This window comes from Lepidochelys kempii, chromosome 12 (genome assembly GCF_965140285.1).
Source record: "Lepidochelys kempii isolate rLepKem1 chromosome 12, rLepKem1.hap1, whole genome shotgun sequence".
Taxonomy (NCBI): Eukaryota; Metazoa; Chordata; order Testudines; family Cheloniidae; genus Lepidochelys; species Lepidochelys kempii.
The window spans coordinates 41,640,330-41,657,270 of record NC_136391.1 but is presented as its reverse complement, the minus strand read 5'-3'; the positions used below and the strand labels follow the sequence as shown (position 1 = coordinate 41,657,270).

Below are 16,941 nucleotides of genomic sequence, written 5' to 3'. Positions count from 1 at the left end.
CCAAGCAGTGAGCACAGCGCAGCTTTTGAGAGTTCCATTTGGATCACTTGACACTCCGCTCAAAGGCCCTGCTACAGGCAGCCTTGCAGCGTAGACTCATTGCCAGAGCTCCTCAGTGCCACTCCAGCGCCAGGAGGAGGAGCCTGCCTGAAAGCAACACCAGGGACTTTCATGGAGGAACAAGAGCTTGAAGTACTGGGATGACTCTGTAGCGATGGGAAATGTCCAGTGAAAGAAGTCAGCAGCTCCAAAACTGACAAATGACCTGAGCCTCTCCTGTGAGGACAGGAACGAACCAAGCATAGGGCTTGTTGGTGCCCATCCAAGAACCCATGGTGGTATAAGAGAGAGAGAGAGACAGAGAGAGAGAACACAGAGACTGTGGATTGTCAGTTTCCAACACGCTCAGCAGCAGCCCTTGCAGGGCCTGAAAACCAAGGAATAAGCTACAAAGTGCACAACACTTCTCATAAGTCTCACCTGGAGATCATGGCTGAAGGCCAAACACAGGGACTCTATTCTTTAAAGCTACCTGGCAATGTAAAAGAGGAGAAAAGAAGCCCCATAACATTATTCTACCCCCTACAATATTTACATATTCAGCTGAGAGGGCAAGCACTTTGTGTGTCAAGTCCTGGAAGCGGCAAGGCACTCAAGAAAGGGAAGGGACAGGAGGAGAAGGGCTAGATAGTGATGGGTTCTGAGATCAGTGCAGCTAGATGTGTTTTTAAAGTGGCACTGGAAGGCCATGGTATGAGTCACTGGGAGCTTTGCAAGTTCCCCTTTATGGGGACAGTGCCAGTGCAAAAGGATTAGTAGCTATTTTCAGCCACCAGTCCCTGCAGAATGAAAGAAATTTGCAGCAGAATGCTGGAGAGGATCCCATCGTTTAGGGCATCATTTTCCTACCATCTGGGATTATTCCACAATGAAAAGCACCTAGTCAGATAGAGAATTGATACCAGAGTCATTTCCAGGGTATATCCCCCAAATTCCTATTACCGTGGGGTTAGGAAAGCGACCTGATTTACTGAAATGAAACTGACATACTAGTTTAGAATTCTTGTGGCTACAGCTAATAAATCTACTTCATCACTAGGGTTGTGAAACAAATGTCAGCTACAGAACTGTGGCGGGTCAGAATCAAGAATTGAGAAATTGAACGATTTACCATTTATATTAGAAAAACAACCGAGCTCTTTGAGAAAAGCTGGGTCAAAATGGGATGAACTGAAAAATAAATGTATATACATATTTTAACGAGTTTAACTTTGACTCATAACCTCTGAGACAAACAGTGTAAGTGGGAATACAGACCTTGCATACAATTTAAAATGTTATGTTTCAAGCGTGTTTCACCTCGATAGGAACTTCTTTATCAAGATAAAGATTCTAGAGATAAGCTGTTTGATTTACAGCCCGATTCCAAAAGGGAAAGATGACTGTAAATGCCTTGTTTGGAGAAGAAATTGGAGGTTGTCAAGGTTCCTTCCCCACTCTGAACTCTGGGGTACAGATGTGGGGACCTGCATGAAAACCCCCCTAAGCTTATTTTTACCAGCTTAGGTTAAAACTTCCCCAAGGTACAAACTATTTTACCTTTTGTCCCTGGACCTTATTGCTGCCACCACCAAGTGTCTAACAAAAATAACAGGGAAAGAGCCGGCTTGGAAACGTCTTTCTCCCCAAAATCCCCCCAAGCCCTACACCCCCTCTCCTGGCTTGATTAAAATCCTCACCAATTTGCAAAGCTGAACACAGATCCAAACCCCTGGATCTTAAGAACAATGAAAAAGCAATCAGGTTCTTAAAAGAAGAATTTTAATTAAAGAAAAAGAATCACCTCTGTAAAATCAGGATGGTAAATACCTTACAGGGTAATCAGATTCAAAACAGAGAATCCCTCTCAGCAAAACCTTAAGTTACAAAAAGACACAAAAACCGGAATATACATTCCATTCAGCACAACTTATTTTATCAGCCATTTAAACAAAACAGAATCTAACGCATATCTAACTAGATTGCTTACGGACTCTTTACAGGAGTTCTGACCTGCATTCCTGCTCTGGTCCCGGCAAAAGCAACACACAGACAGAGAGAACCTTTGTTTCTCCTCCCCCCGCCCTGCCCCCAGCTTTGAAAGTATTTTGTCTCCTCATTGGTCATTTTGGTCAGGTGCCAGCGAGGTTATCTTAGCTTCTTAACCCTTTACAGATGAAACGATTTTTCCTCTGGCCAGGAGGGATTTAAACGTGTTTACCCTTCCCTTTACTATTATGACAGAGGTGATAAAGCTGATAATTAAGTTTATTTTTAATGTTGCTGCTGGATGGATGTTGTGATTGGTTTTTTAAAATAATCTGTTTTTATAGGATTTCTTTCATATTGAATGTTCGGTAACATTATTTTAAGCCCTTTCACCCAGTTAAGGCCATGCCAGTTTCTTCCAAAGTCGCCTCATGAATCTGGAGTTTGGGTTTTTTTGGGGAGGGTTGGGGGGAGTTACAGACATCAGTCACACTATGCAAAATATTGAATATGTGGGAGTAAGGGGCTTGGTGGCAGGGCTGGGAGGACCTAGGCAGCCACTAGAGGACGCGGGCTAGATTGGGGCAGTGTGGGAATTGGAGGTGGGCAGATTTCAGAATTGGGAAGGGGGCCCCTAACATGTTCTTGCATGAGGACCCTCTGGGGCTGTGTTATGCCACTGGCCAGCAGCCCTAACTTCAGAAGTACTTTTCTTGAACTGCTTTAATGACTGCAGTGGTAAGAAAAGCTTTAGCATAAAATTGTTCATTTTACTCATTTCAAGGATGATGACGTGATTAGTGAGAACATTTTAACTATGAATTATATATAGGAAGAAGGATCTACAAAGCATTTTTTAACGTTTCAGCATCTCCCTTTAATAGTGTTGTGTGTTCCTCCCACCAGGGGAAGGGGACAGTTCCTTATTCTGCATCAACAGACTTCACCTTTTGAAAAACACTCAGTCTTAGAGCTTCAACCTTATCTAAGGGAAAGTGCTTCTAGTTTGGTTAATCTAATCACTAAATGGTTTGAAATACCCCAAATCAAAACCACAACCCATCTTACAAGACACTGGAAAATCTCAGATTTCCAATGATTTTAAAAGAAAACCCAGTTCTTTTAGTCCAACATTCCAGCTTGTCAACACGAGAGCTTCCTGTCTCATGGTATTTCAAGGTAGCAATTGAAATCTTATTGTGTGCACTATGGATTAAATACATCCTTTGAGATTGCAAAGTAAAGACAATTCAAATCCACATGGGGCCAAGCTGACAGCTGCTGACCAATGTAGACATCTTGAGTTGTAGGCTCCCCTCTCCAAGCTGGTGCTGTGAAGACAGTTCTTGGGCTTGGTGAAGAACTTGTGTACCCCCTAGCCAGATGCTTTACAGATGATACAGTTATTTAGGTTAATCAAGACTAGAGGAGACTGAGGAACTCTGGAGAGACCTAGCAAAACGAGGTGATTGAATTTCATCTGCTATCATTCTGCCCAGTGTTGACAAATGTATGCAGACACTTGTGGAAGGAATACCCCTGGCAGAAGGATTACATAACAAAAGCATGAATGGTTAGACAGTCAGTCAGGGTCTCATGTTCACCCGTTCAAAATACGGGAACAAGGGATACTCAGTCAAAGTGAAAGGCAGCAAGTTAATACCACTGATAAAAGGAAACACTTTCCCTCCCAACCCTACCATGAATAATCAACCTGTGGAACTCCTTGCCGTAATGTATCATTGACGTCAAGGGCTTAAAAGGATTCTACAAAAGATCAGAAGTTTCTATGGCTAACATGGAAACATACAATTACATTACGGAGGACAATTTTATAGAAGTTCTAAACCTCATGTTTCTGGGTAAAAGGCTAAATCAATCACTAGCAGGATTGTCAACTCCTGCAATTTTATCATGAATCTAGCAATATTTTGTGCTTTTTAATCCAGCTTGTAGAATCCTATAATTGAGAATCTCAGTTTTTGTTATTTAAAAAGGTAAATTTCTGTTCCTCATGGATGCAGAGGAAAACTTGAAAATGTGACTTGAGTGAACCCTGAAGGCTCTGAAATCAAAAGGCAACCTCCCCTTTTTCAAAATAATACTGGGGGTCCAGACTCATTTTGGAAGGGTGTGGTAACACTGCAGTAGGCAGCATAGCTCACGACGTTGAAGGCCGGAAGGAACCATCAGATTGTTTCATGTGCCCTCCTGTATAACACAGGCCATTACTTTTCACCCAGTTACCCCATATTGAGCTCAGTAACTTGTGTTTGGCTAAAGCCTCACCTCCAGAAAGGCGTCTGGTCTCAATGGACGACATCAAGAGGGTGAATCCACCATTTCTCTTGGGAGTTTGTTGCAGTGGCTAATCACCCTCACCATTAAAAAATTGTGCCTTATCTGTAATTTGAATTTGTCTGGCTTCAGCATCCAGACATTGGTTCTTGGTCTGCTTCTCACTATTATATTAAGCGGCCCTTAAGTACCTGGTATTTTCTCTAATAAGGTTCTTAGACACTAATCAATTCACCTCTCAATCTTCTTTTTGACAAGCTAAACATACCGAGCTCTAAGCCTCTCACTGCAAGGCATTTTCTTCAGCCCTTCAGTCATTTTTTGTGTGGCTCTTTTCTACGCCCTCTCCAATTTTCCAACAGCCTTTTTAAAATGTGGACGCCAGAACTGTACACAGCATTAGAATATTGGTCTCACTAATGCCATTTTCACAGGTTAAATCACCTTCCTAATCACTATTCCCTGTTTATACATCTAAGGATCACATTAACCCTTTTTGCCACAGCACCAGACTGGGAGCTTCCTGGTCAGTTGCTTGTCCACTATGGGTATGCCTACACTGGAATTAGATATGCACACCTGTCTCAGGCTTACAGGGCTCAGGCTGTGGGGCTGTTTAACTGTACTGTAGACTTCTGGGCTCAGGCTGCAGCCCAAGTGCTGGGACTTAGAGCCTGGACTCCAGCCTGAGCTCAGACATTGACACTGCAATTAAACAGCCCCGTGAGCTCCAGTCAGCTGGCACAGGTCAGCTGCGGGTGTCTAACTGTAGTGTAGACATACCTCGTGAATCCTAAATCCTTTCAGTCACTGCTTTCTAGGCTACAGGCCTCCATTCTGTTGGTACGTCCTGCATTCCTTGTTCCTAGATCAGTGGTTTTCAACCTTTGGTCCGTGGACACATGGGGTTCCACAGACTATGTCTAAGGAGTCTGTGAAAGGCTGTACTTACCATAGAAGAGTGGTTTTCAACCTATAGCCTGTGGACCCCGGGGGTCTGTAGACGATGTCTGAGATTCCCAAAGGGGTCTGCACTGCCGTTTGAAATTTTTTAGGGGTCCACAAACGAAAAAAGGTTAAAAACCACAGTCCTAGATTTATAAATGTGCAAGTGGCTGTATTAAAAACACAGTTTGAATGGACCCAGATTGCGAAATAATCCAGATAGCTAGGTATGACTGCCCTGTCTTCAACACTATTTACCACTCTGACAATCTGGGTCACCTGCAAACATCATCAGCCGTGAGCGTCTGTTTCTTCTGGGTCATTGTTGGAAACGTTGGAGAGCCTCATCCCAGAGCCGATCCCTCCTGGACCCCACTGGAAACTCCCCGGTTCAATGGCAATGCCCTGCGGACAGCTGCTTGCTGATACCTGTCGCTAGCCAGCTCTTCATCCAGTTCATCGTGCTAATGTTTTCATCAGACTGTTGTGTGGTATTAAGTCAAACACCTTACAAAAGCATAACCACTTTACCTCTGTGCAGGTGCCGTTATCAACCAAACTGGTTACCTCAAAGAGTTAGATCAGATTTGTTTGACGAGACCTATTTTCAATAAAATCATGTTGATGTCAGAAATTACACTCCTAGCCTTTAATTCCTAATCAGTTGAATCCTGTATCACCTTGTCCAGAATTGACATCTAGCTAACCATCTTAGAATTACTTAAGAATTACCCTATAGACAGATTAACCATAGTTGTCCACTATGGAGGTTTCTTGCACCTTCCTCTTAAACATCTGGTATTGGACACTGTCAAAGAGGATACTGGACCAGATTAATATAGCAATTTTCATGACCCTATAAATGCAAATGCCATGGCCCGAGCAGCAAGGAGATTTCTGCCTCTGTAAGACCACTCTGGAGTTGGGAGAACCAGTTATGAGGTCAAAAGGAATCACTAAAACCCCTGGGAAAGCTGCAAAGAGTATTTGCTTGTGTAACAATTCCTACAAGGGTGCCTGAGCAGGATACCAGCCTGGACTCAGTCTCCCCTGTGTCAGCACCAAGCCATAAGGCTACCATCACCAGCCAGCCAAATTTATTAAGTACTTACAGTAGCTGCTTTTTTCACTGGGACACGAGAGAAGCTGCCTTTGAAAGAACATGACAGGAGTTCACGCTGCAAAATGAAAACTTTCAATGTTTTATTCTTGACTGCAGCTGTTTACAGAAATATAGTTGCGAGTATACAAATGTCCCAATAGAAGCAAAATATTTATTTTTATTTTAATATTCAACAAGTTATCACAGGATAGCTAAAAACATAGATGCAAATGAAATCTCCCCTCATAGAATAAACTGAAAACACCTGGTATCAGTGCTCTGAAGATCCCAACTACAAAAGCCATATACACAGAAATGCACAAAAGGAATATCTGGTGCTACTTTCACATTGCAGGACAACAGAAAAGATAGCTCAGTGGTGATCTGTGCACTCCAACAAAAACATGGCAGAAAGGCAGATAAACCACTCCAGAAAGAAAGGACACAAGCATGTTGAGTTTATGCAGAGAACAACAACAGAGGTAGAAGGCTCTAATTTGAAGCTTTTGGAGCTTACCCATTAAAAACAGTGAGCTGTATGGGGACAAACCTCAAAAACTCTTTATATCAAATAGTAATCAGCACAGAAAAGCTTCAGGTTGGTAATGGTCCTTTTAATAGGACACAGGGGCATGATCCCAATCCCATAACATCCAGAAATGCTCATTTTTTCCCTGAAATGGGACTAACACCACATAGGACTAACCTGCTCAGAATACTACCTCCTGCCTAGATGGAGCACACGCAGGAAGTGGACACTCTGGACCAGACCCTAAGCTACTGTAAATTCCTCTGGCTCCAAGGACTTCAATGATGCTATGCCAATTTGCACCAGCTGAGGATCTGTCCCTCTCCTGGCTTGGAGACCAGAACAAGTCTGGTGGCTGGGTTTCACAGCTGTTAGGCATCTGAACCAAGCACTTGTCAAGGGAGGATGAATGAGAATTCAGCAGCTGGAAGGAAGAGCACTGATATGCTTATGCTGGTTTGAATGAGATGTGCATTTTGTGGGACAATTTCCCAGCCAGGAGGAGCACAACTGCGGAAGGGAGTGTTTCTAAGGTACAGCAGGAGGAAGGTCAGGACCAGGTAAGTGCTCAGCATTAAGGGAAAAGAGGGAAGTCAGGGCATCGGTCTTGGACACTGCAAGGGAGCGAGCAGAGGTGGTTTGAATCAAACATGCCAGAATCGTAATGTCTGGGGATTAACTGACTGTCAAATTAGAATGCACCAGGAAAAGCTGTGGGAGCAAAATACATTGCTCTTCATTTCTGTCAAGAACCGACATTCCCGTTAAGAGTTTAATCTCTTCCTAAGTCTTCAACAAGTAAGTACTGGCAAGTCCAGTGCTCCCCATACAGCAAGATACCACTGGGGAGAACTTACTCGTCAGACTGCTTCAATAATTAAACCTTATTGGTTAAAACCTTATAACAAAATTCAGCAACCCTTGGTTTTTGATCACCTTTCCTTAGGTGCAAAAAAAATCAGAAAAAGTAGAACCGGAAGGCGCTACACAGGTAGGTCTAGGTCCTTGGTTTAAGCCCAGTCCCGCTCAGTAATGGGGTAAAAATCTTTGCCATTTGACAGACGTTTGGTAACCCCTGTTGAAAGTGGATTACTTTTATCAGTCCAGCTCCTAGCTAGTCCCTACCACAAACCCCACCAGGGTGTCCTTGGCACTATCTGGTAGCCTCTGCTGAGAAGCCTGGGAAACTGAGTCCTGAGAAGTGGCCCCTCCTGAAAAGGAGTGAGGCAAATTGGCAAAGAGAAGTGTGTGGGAAACGTACTGCTGTTGCCCTTGCTGAACCCATCCAGGGGACTGCGATTTCCTGGCCTGCCAGTTTGCACATTTCACAAAACATCAAATTCACTAAAGGTTAATAAAACTCTATAGAAAAATAGAAAAGCACAGGGATGTTTCAAACAGTCATTTCACCTTAATCCCATGGATTTTAGTGAATTGCTGAAAAGTACATATTTCTGGGATAATACTTATTATTACACTACTAATCCCTCCCCACTCATACAGTATTTACACATTTATATAGCTATTACTGATCTATTGAAGAGAGTTAGAGAAACAAGTGCACACTAAGGACAACTATGTTCTTTGAAAGTTATAAAAACGTTACTATAACAGTCTTTATGCATTTATATAATAAACTCAATGGTATAGTGATGGTTTGCAGTGTTGTTGTCAGCATGTTGGTCCCAGGATATGAGACACACAAGGTGGTGTGATGAGGTAATCTCTTTTATTGGACCAGCTTCTTCTTTTATTGTCCAACAACGGAAGTTTGTCCAATAAAAGATATGACCTCACCCACCTTGTCTCTTTGGCATATCATCTGATTCCAACTATATACATATGTACAAGTCAAGGATTTTTATGCACAATATATTTACATATATACAAGAAATTATATAAGGGAAAAAAGACTTTTCTACATTCTCTCTCAAAAGCACAGACTAAATTGGAGAATTTTATATGTACATTTTCCCCAGATTTTCTCTGCTGTGCCGTATCTTTTATTGTCTCTAAGTAGTGTATATCACATATCAAGTAAAGAGTTCATGAAGTCTGGCTCTTAGTAGGCAACTATTTGTACACAAATGTATACATTTGCACACATAACTGACGGTTTGCACACACCATTACCAGAACTGCAAGGGTGAATATTTTTGCATGTAGAATTATCAAGATCTGTCCCAAAAGACTCATCAAAATTCTACACTCAAGAGCCTTACAATATGCTCTTGACTATCAATCCAGCTAGCTTTTAAACATCTCAAATAATGGGTCTTCCACCACTCTCTTTGCAAGACTATTCCACAGAAACAGATCTCTCACTGGGATAATTCTTTCTTCTCCCAGTGGTCAGATTAAATTTCCCTTTTCTCACTTTCAACCTACAGTTCCAAGTTCAGAGAACACTAAGCAATTCCTCACCATGCTTGATGCTTCCACTGTTCAGATAAATACTTGTATAGACAGAGCTCTGCAAATGGGTACATAGTTTGAATAGACAGCCTGATAATTGTTAAGTAATAGAGCAATGTGTGAGATACAATTGAAAATAAAATTCTGTAATTAAATTTCTTTTTCTTCTGTGCATTGTTATTGTAGCCATATTAGTCCCAGGATATGAGAGAGACAAAGTGGGTGAGGTAATATATTTACTGGACCAATTTCTGTTGGTGAGACAAGCTTTTGACCTACACAGAGCTCTTCCCCAGATCTGGGAAGAGAACTCAAGAGTTTCACAGCTAAATACAAGGTTGAGTAGCTAGTTTAGCATAAGTAGTGTAAGGGACCATTCAAGGTGAAGTGGCCCATTAACACTCAGCAAAATTATGAATTTAAGTTCCCAGGCCTACCAGTCCTCATCAAAGGAAATCTGCACATTGTAAACAGATGAGCCTGGGAGCTTAAATACATAACTTTGCTGGACACTAAAAATCATGGTCTTAACAGAGACACTGGATTTATGGCTTATTACAACAATCTGTAACACACTAACTCCCCTTTTTGTCCTATGACTAAAGGGGTGTTAACGGGCCCCTTCACCTTGAATGGCCCGTTAGAATATATAACTACTTACACTAAAAAGAACAGGAGGACTTGTGGCACCTTAGAGACTAACAAATTTATTAGAGCATAAGCTTTTGTGGGCTACAGCCCACTTCATCGGATGCACAGAATGGAACATATAGTAAGAAGGTTTCAGAGTAGCAGCAGTGTTAGTCTGTATCCGCAAAAAGAAAAGGAGGACTTGTGGCACTAGTCTCTAAGGTGCCACAAGTCCTCCTTTTCTTCTATATAGTAAGAAGCTATACACACACACAGAAAAGGTGGAAGTTGACATACAAACTGTAAGAGGCTAATTAAGATGAGCTATTATCAGCAGGAGAAAAAAACTTTTGTAGTGATAATCAAGATGGCCCATTTAGACAATTGACAAGAAGGTGTGAGGATACTTAACAAGGGGAAATAGATTCAATATGTGTAATGACCCAGCCACTCCCAGTCTCTATTCAAACCCAAATTAATAGTACCTAGTTTGCATATTAATTCAAGCTTTGCAGTTTCTGGTTGGAGTCTGTTTTTGAAGCTTTTCTGTTGCAAAATTGCCACCCTTAAATCTTTTACTGAGTGGCCAGAGAGGATGATGTGTTCTCCTACCGGTTTTTGAATGTTATGATTCCTGACGTCAGACTTGTGTCCATTTATTCTTTTGCCTAGAGACTGTCCGGTTTGGCCAATGTGCATGGCAGAGGGGCATTGCTGGCACATGATGGCATATATCACATTGGTAGATGTGTGGGTGAACGAGCCCCTGATGGCGTGGCTAATGGGATTAGGTCCTACGATGGAGTCACTTGAATAAATATGTGGACAGAGTTGGCATCGGGCTTTGTTGCAAGGATAGGTTCCTGGGTTAGTTTTTTTGTTGTGTGGTTACTGGAGAGTATTTGCTTCAGGTTGGGGGACTGTCTGTAAGCAAGGACTGGTCTGTCTCCCAATATCTGAGAGAGTGAAGGATCATTTTTCAGGATAGGTTGTAAATCTTTGATGATGCGTTGGAGAGGTTTTAGTTGGGGGCTGAAGGTGACAGCTAGTGGCGTTCTATTATATTCTTTGTTGGGCCTGTCCTGTAGTAGGTGACTTCTGGGTACTCTTCTGGCACTGTCAATATGTTTTTTCACTTCAGCAGATGCGTATTGTAGTTTTACGAATGCTCAATAGAGATCTTGTAGGTGTTTGTCTCTGTCTGAGGGGTTGGAGCAAATGCGGTTGTATCTTAGAGCTTGGCTGTAGACAATGGATCGTGTGGTGTGTCCTGGATGGAAGCTGGAGGCATGTAGGTAAGTATAGCGGTCAGTAGGTTTCCAGTATAGGGTGGTGTTTATGTGACCATCGCTTATTAGCACAGTAGTGTCCAGGAAATGGACTGCTTGTGTGGATTGGTCTCGGCTGAGGTTGATGGTGGGATGGAAATTGTTGAAATCATGGTGGAATTCCTCAAGGGCTTCTTTTCCATGGGTCCAGATGATGAAGATGTCATCAATGTAGCTCAGGTAGGGTAGGGGTATTAGGGGACAAGAGCTAAGGAAGCCTTGTTCTAAGTCAGCTTACTTATGCTAAACTATCTGTTTGTCCTGTTTTTAGCAGTGACACTCTAAGTACCTTTCCCAGACCTGAAGAACAGCTCTGTGTAGCTCAAAAGCTTGTCTCTCTCACCAACAGAAATTGGTCCAATAAAAGATGATCTCACCCCCATCTTGTTTCTATAATTTATAAAAGTTTGACCTTTTTGGGTGTTTAATTTCTTTATTCCAATGAAGAAATTTTATAACAAAGCATCTTTCCTGCTGCTCATATGGTTGTTTCGGCTACGTCAGAGAAAGGATTTGAGCTCCTGTGTGGTTTGTCCTTTCTGAAGGCTTTGGAAGGACAATCTTGGAGAATGAAAAATCTTACCAGAGCAACAGAATGAGACTTCTTTTTGGACAGTGTCCCCTAATCAAAGTCATAGCAGGAGCACTGGAAAACTCAAGGCTTATGTAGATTAGAAAAATGTACATCTGTGCAACTGGACATGCCAGTTCTGTGTAAGTATGCTGTCAAGATTGACAGACACTAACCTGTTTATTTTTTATTTAAATTGAGTATAAATAAAAAAAGGTGTCCATTCACAGGCTCTGAGCACACTGACAATAATGTAAAATTAGCCAAACAAAAGGCCTGGTGGTTAACTGTCTATTTTGGCCCAGCAAGGCTGAAATGACTTCTTGAATTGATTTTGTTGACAAAGAAAATAATAGTAGAGCATTTGGCTTGGATAACCATTGAAAGAGTAGAAGACAATTAGTGCCAACAAGTAGACTGGCCTGTGAAGTGGAAAGCGATGATGATCATCTCCTGCCATAGGAAATGTTTGGCTAATGCTTGTCTTAACTTTTTCTACAGCCTAAGTGTTATCCACCTACTTTATTCATCACTAAAGGAATAATAGTTTAACAGTTTCTTTTTATACAAGGGTGTTGTTTACATGGAGACAACATGACACAGGTAGAAGACATACTGACGTGGTAGCTAGCAGGGAGCATCTCCCTGGATATTAGTCAGTTATTAGGAAACAGGTGTGTAGTACACATCAGACATGCTGTAGACACAACATCAGAAAAATGGGGTTTAGGAGAGTCAGGGAAGTTAATGGAGAAGTGACTTAAGCCTGGAGAATATAACCTAGTTTGAGGGAGAGAATGTGTGTGTGTGTTTTGTATTAAAGGTGGTTTAATAGAGAGTTCATGCAGGAGAAAAGCTCAAGAATCTTCTTAACTGTAAGGACAGTAGGACAATGGAACAAACTGCCTAGGGAAGCATGGAATCTCCATCACTGGAGGTTTTCAAAAAGAGGCTGGATAGCATCTGTCTTGGACGGTTTAGTCACAACAAATCCTGCATCTTGGCAGAGGGTTAGACAACATGACCTTTGAGGTCCCATATAACAATATGGTTCTATGAAAAAGAAACACTACACAGAAAATCCACCCTACAAATATAGTTCTACAGCTTTCCAGCTTCCATCCAGCACGTATAGCTATAAAACCATCTACTTCCATTGGTGAACATTGGCCTGACAGATATGAAAGCAAATTTCCTTTTGCAATAATGCTCCTAACATTTGATCTTTGGCAGTCTGGCTTCTTAAGTAATGTTCATCATAAGCAAGGGGTAATAGTTAATGTCATTTTTTGACTACTCAAGATGCACATATTTTCATTTACCTTAAATAATATCTAACTTTTCAAACCAAACTGGATTTGATTCCCCTGCCTCTCAATAACTCTACAGGCAATCCACTTTGTGTGCTTTTCCTCTAATACCCATACTGATGCAGACATATTATGGAATAAATAAGTTGGGGGTAAAAGAAAAAACAAAGGATAAGCTCCAAAAGTAAATGTCAACTATTGAAATCAAAACAGTGCCTGAGCAGGGCTCTGAAGGAACAAAGATGTGGTTCACATTATTTTTAGGTCCTTCTGCCATGAAACAACTTCTGTAAGCGGTTTCCTAGGCCTTTGCTGGCTCATTGAACCTCTCTCTTTATCCTCTGTAACAGCTGTTTGAAAGCAGCAGCAAGAGCACTTGTCAACCACTGAGCAAACCCTTCATTCAGAAGACAAATACTTTTTGTAACCAAATCACATGTTCAAAATGTTATACATTTAACATTGACCTAAAACAGACAGTAAATTTGACAAAAAAGAAAATATAGATAATGTCGTTATTTGAATATGGTAGCACAGCCCTTGTAATCAACAATCTAAAAATATGCACACATTTAAACATTCCCCCCACAGTGGGAATTGTAGCAGTCCTGGTAAAAGGTTCTATTTTGGACACCAATTTTATTAAATGAAGAACTGGTCCCTGGTTTCTTGGCACCGACCAACAACATTTCATCATGAGGATGCTCTCCTTCAAAAGAACAAAAAACAAAACAAACAGCACACAAGTCAGTTTATCATCCTCATCACCTCATTCTGCCCACTGTTGGCCTACGCAGCCATCAAGGTATCACCAAAAATCCTCGTTCTGGGACTTAGTGTGAACAAGCTGCTCTTGCAGAAGCCACCAGTTTCTTACAAACGGATTACAAAAGGATGGTGTATTCAATCCGATGCTGTGCAGAACCCTTCTATTCATCCTCAGACAGCGCTCATTCAGTGCTGACAGGCTGCTCTTTCATGTCCTGAACCATAACAAAGGATTTTATTTTACTTTTTTCCATAGCAGGAGAAAAATTACCGGAAGAAAAGCGTATGGTTCAGAGCTAAAAAGCAGCTCTGGACATTATGAAGTCGAGAAAATTTTCTTTAACATGATTATAATTTCAAACATTTTAGTGTAATTATAAATTAAAAGATCCAACACAAAGGAGCTAATAAAATATTAAATAGACAGTGACAGAGTAAAAGCTGAATGGCTCATTCTGAATGAAAGCCCATCAGACAGTTGTCTAAATGGGTTTCCTTACTACATCCCACTGCTGTGTGACAGACACAAACACACACTGAAGTTGTCCAGAGCCAACGGGAACAATACATTGCCAGATGGAATGGCCCAAGATGAACAAACTATTTATGTTGCAAAAAGTACTTAAATACTGAGTAAAGACATAACAAACCCCACCCTCACCCCCACCATTATCAGACGCCACGTTGTGGTAGAACATCAGACAAACTCACAAATTTACCACAAAAATGTGTGGCAAAAAGAATATTTTATATATATGTATATATATAAATTTTTATATTTATGCCATTGTACTCACTCAGTACAAATAGCAAAATAGTATACCATTTCCTAAATACAAAATATAGCTTTCCAAAAAAATGAAACACACATTAGATATAAACCATCCAAAACTTGAACGATTGAAAACTGTATTCAAAATTAAATGACCCAGAGCAGGTCTCTTTCTGAAAAGTTCCCTTCATATCGGCAAGAAGCCTTACTACTGAAAACGTAATTCAATGCCTCTCAATGAGAGAGAGAGAGAGAGAGAGACAGACAGACACACACACACACACACAAAAAGAGAAAATGAACATTGTGACAGATTTTGACACACGGGAAAAACCGTTAAAACCAAAGAACATCTCTACATGGCTCAACTAGGTGCACAAGTTAGAAAAAACACGCAGTAAACAGACTAGGGTAACTTGAAAACCATTTACAGGATACTCTCCATTACTTAAAATAACCAAAATGAAAAGTGACAGGATACCAATTATGCTACACCAAGGCATAGTAGCCACGCATGACAGCTGTTTGGCTCTAACCTGCATTAACATCTTTCTACAGGAAGGAGAGGGAAAAGACTAAAGAAAACGTCTGCCTGAGGTTATTGTGAGGCACCACATCTCTCTTGAGCTAGTCGGATCATCTGAAAGAATCCACATGCCTCACACTACAACTGCATGGCCTAGAGTGGGTTATTCTTAGATACTGTAAAACATGAGTAAATTGTTTTTAATTAATGTATGACCCCAGAGAGGCTACAACTCATGGGGACTGCTAGTAAAATGGATGCTTCAAACCTGCAATGAACCAAGAATGCTACAAAGATGCAGCAGCTCAGCTTGAAGTGATGTTTTAAAGAATGATTAAAAAACATGCTGTTTGCACCCATATGGGATAAAGTTTAAGACTTTATATCAGCAACAACAGGGAAAAGTAGGGTTTCTCTAGGATTCAGGAAGTTTGGGGGATGGAGACAAAACCAGCATTTTCTCACGCCCTCAAACCCTGGTGACATATAAAGATGCAGCCACTGGCTTGGCACTTTGCTACCACAGTGAGAGGTGCCTTGGACACCTAAGAGTTACTTCAGTTTCTAAAACCAGCAGGATATTTGTATTTGCTTAGGAAACAAATATAAAATTAGGGGGAGGGATGAAGAGCATGGAAAGAATGAAAGAGGGCAGCCTGGCATGAGAAAGCATAATGTTCAAGTTCTAATCTATGCCAAAACAGTGAGAGGCATGAAGCAGTTGTTTCCTCAGCTAGGCAGATTGCGCTCTTCAGTTCAAGGGATTTTAGAACACAATTTACTGTGACTTTCCCCTTCATTTTGATAGAGCCACCTAATTCTTACTCTATGCAGTTTATATCTAAAATCATCAGTACAGAAAAAAACCTGTTAATCACACCCTCAGATGGGAAGCACCCACATCTCTTTGGCTGCTCCTAGAGTTGTAGCAGATTTTCTGATTGTATATTATATATATCACCACCACCTGCTGCGAATAACACACCCCTGCAATGGTCCTTCAGCTCGACTGGAAAAACTGCAATTCCTTCACTGACTGACAGCTATGCCATGAATCACAATGCAAGTTAGGGCACATGATGTTCCTGCTTCACAAGCTTTCCTACTCAACAGAGGTGTTGTGAAGGAGGAAGGGAAGAAAGAAAAAGTAAACATGATAACGTGTTATTTTCTAACAATAATAGCTGAGCAGTCATGCTTTGAATTAAAACAGCAGCCCATTAACTAATGGGGCCTAGGAAGGTGGTTAACAGTCCAGTTCCACCCCCTGTAACACAAAGCACAGCTTTTCAGCCATTATTGGCTTCAGGTGTCTCAAATGCTATCATTATAGCCTCAATTGCTAGACACTGCAGTAGGCAGCAAATGTGCTCTTTAGAAAAGAGAGTGAAGTTTTACATATTTGCTTGGGTACAGGCCATTCTTTAACAGAACAGTTCAGCTCCATACACCCTAATCCAGAGCCACAAGGTCTGAGAGGATCTTGGAAATCTTTTCCTTCACAGAATTTCTGAAATTAAAAACAAAACAGAGTTAGGCATAACTAGTGAAGTCTCATCTTTCATGTAGCTCCTTCATTTGAAAGCTCTTTACAAATTACAGAAACAAGTCTACACCCAGTGCCAAAATGCAGCCATCTTTGGGACAGAATATGACAACTATCTTGCAGTTTACAACATCATTACGAAACAGTTTAGCTCAGAAAGTGAAGAGCACAGC

At 41.2% G+C, this 16,941-nt stretch overlaps 1 protein-coding gene across 4 annotated transcripts in view; it reads right to left on the bottom strand.

Annotated features, from left to right (window-relative positions):
- Window positions 1-4,589: 4,589 nt before the first annotated feature.
- NFAT5 (nuclear factor of activated T cells 5) overlaps window positions 4,590-16,941 on the bottom strand; it is a 150,540-nt gene continuing 138,188 nt past the window's right edge. For 3 of the 4 annotated variants that reach the window (XM_073308338.2, XM_073308337.2, XM_073308341.2), the window contains exon 14: window positions 4,590-16,732. The gene's annotated coding sequence lies outside the window, so the exon portion shown is untranslated. The remainder of the gene's footprint in view (window positions 16,733-16,941) is intronic. The other variant, XR_013634503.1, reaches the window with a different exon arrangement.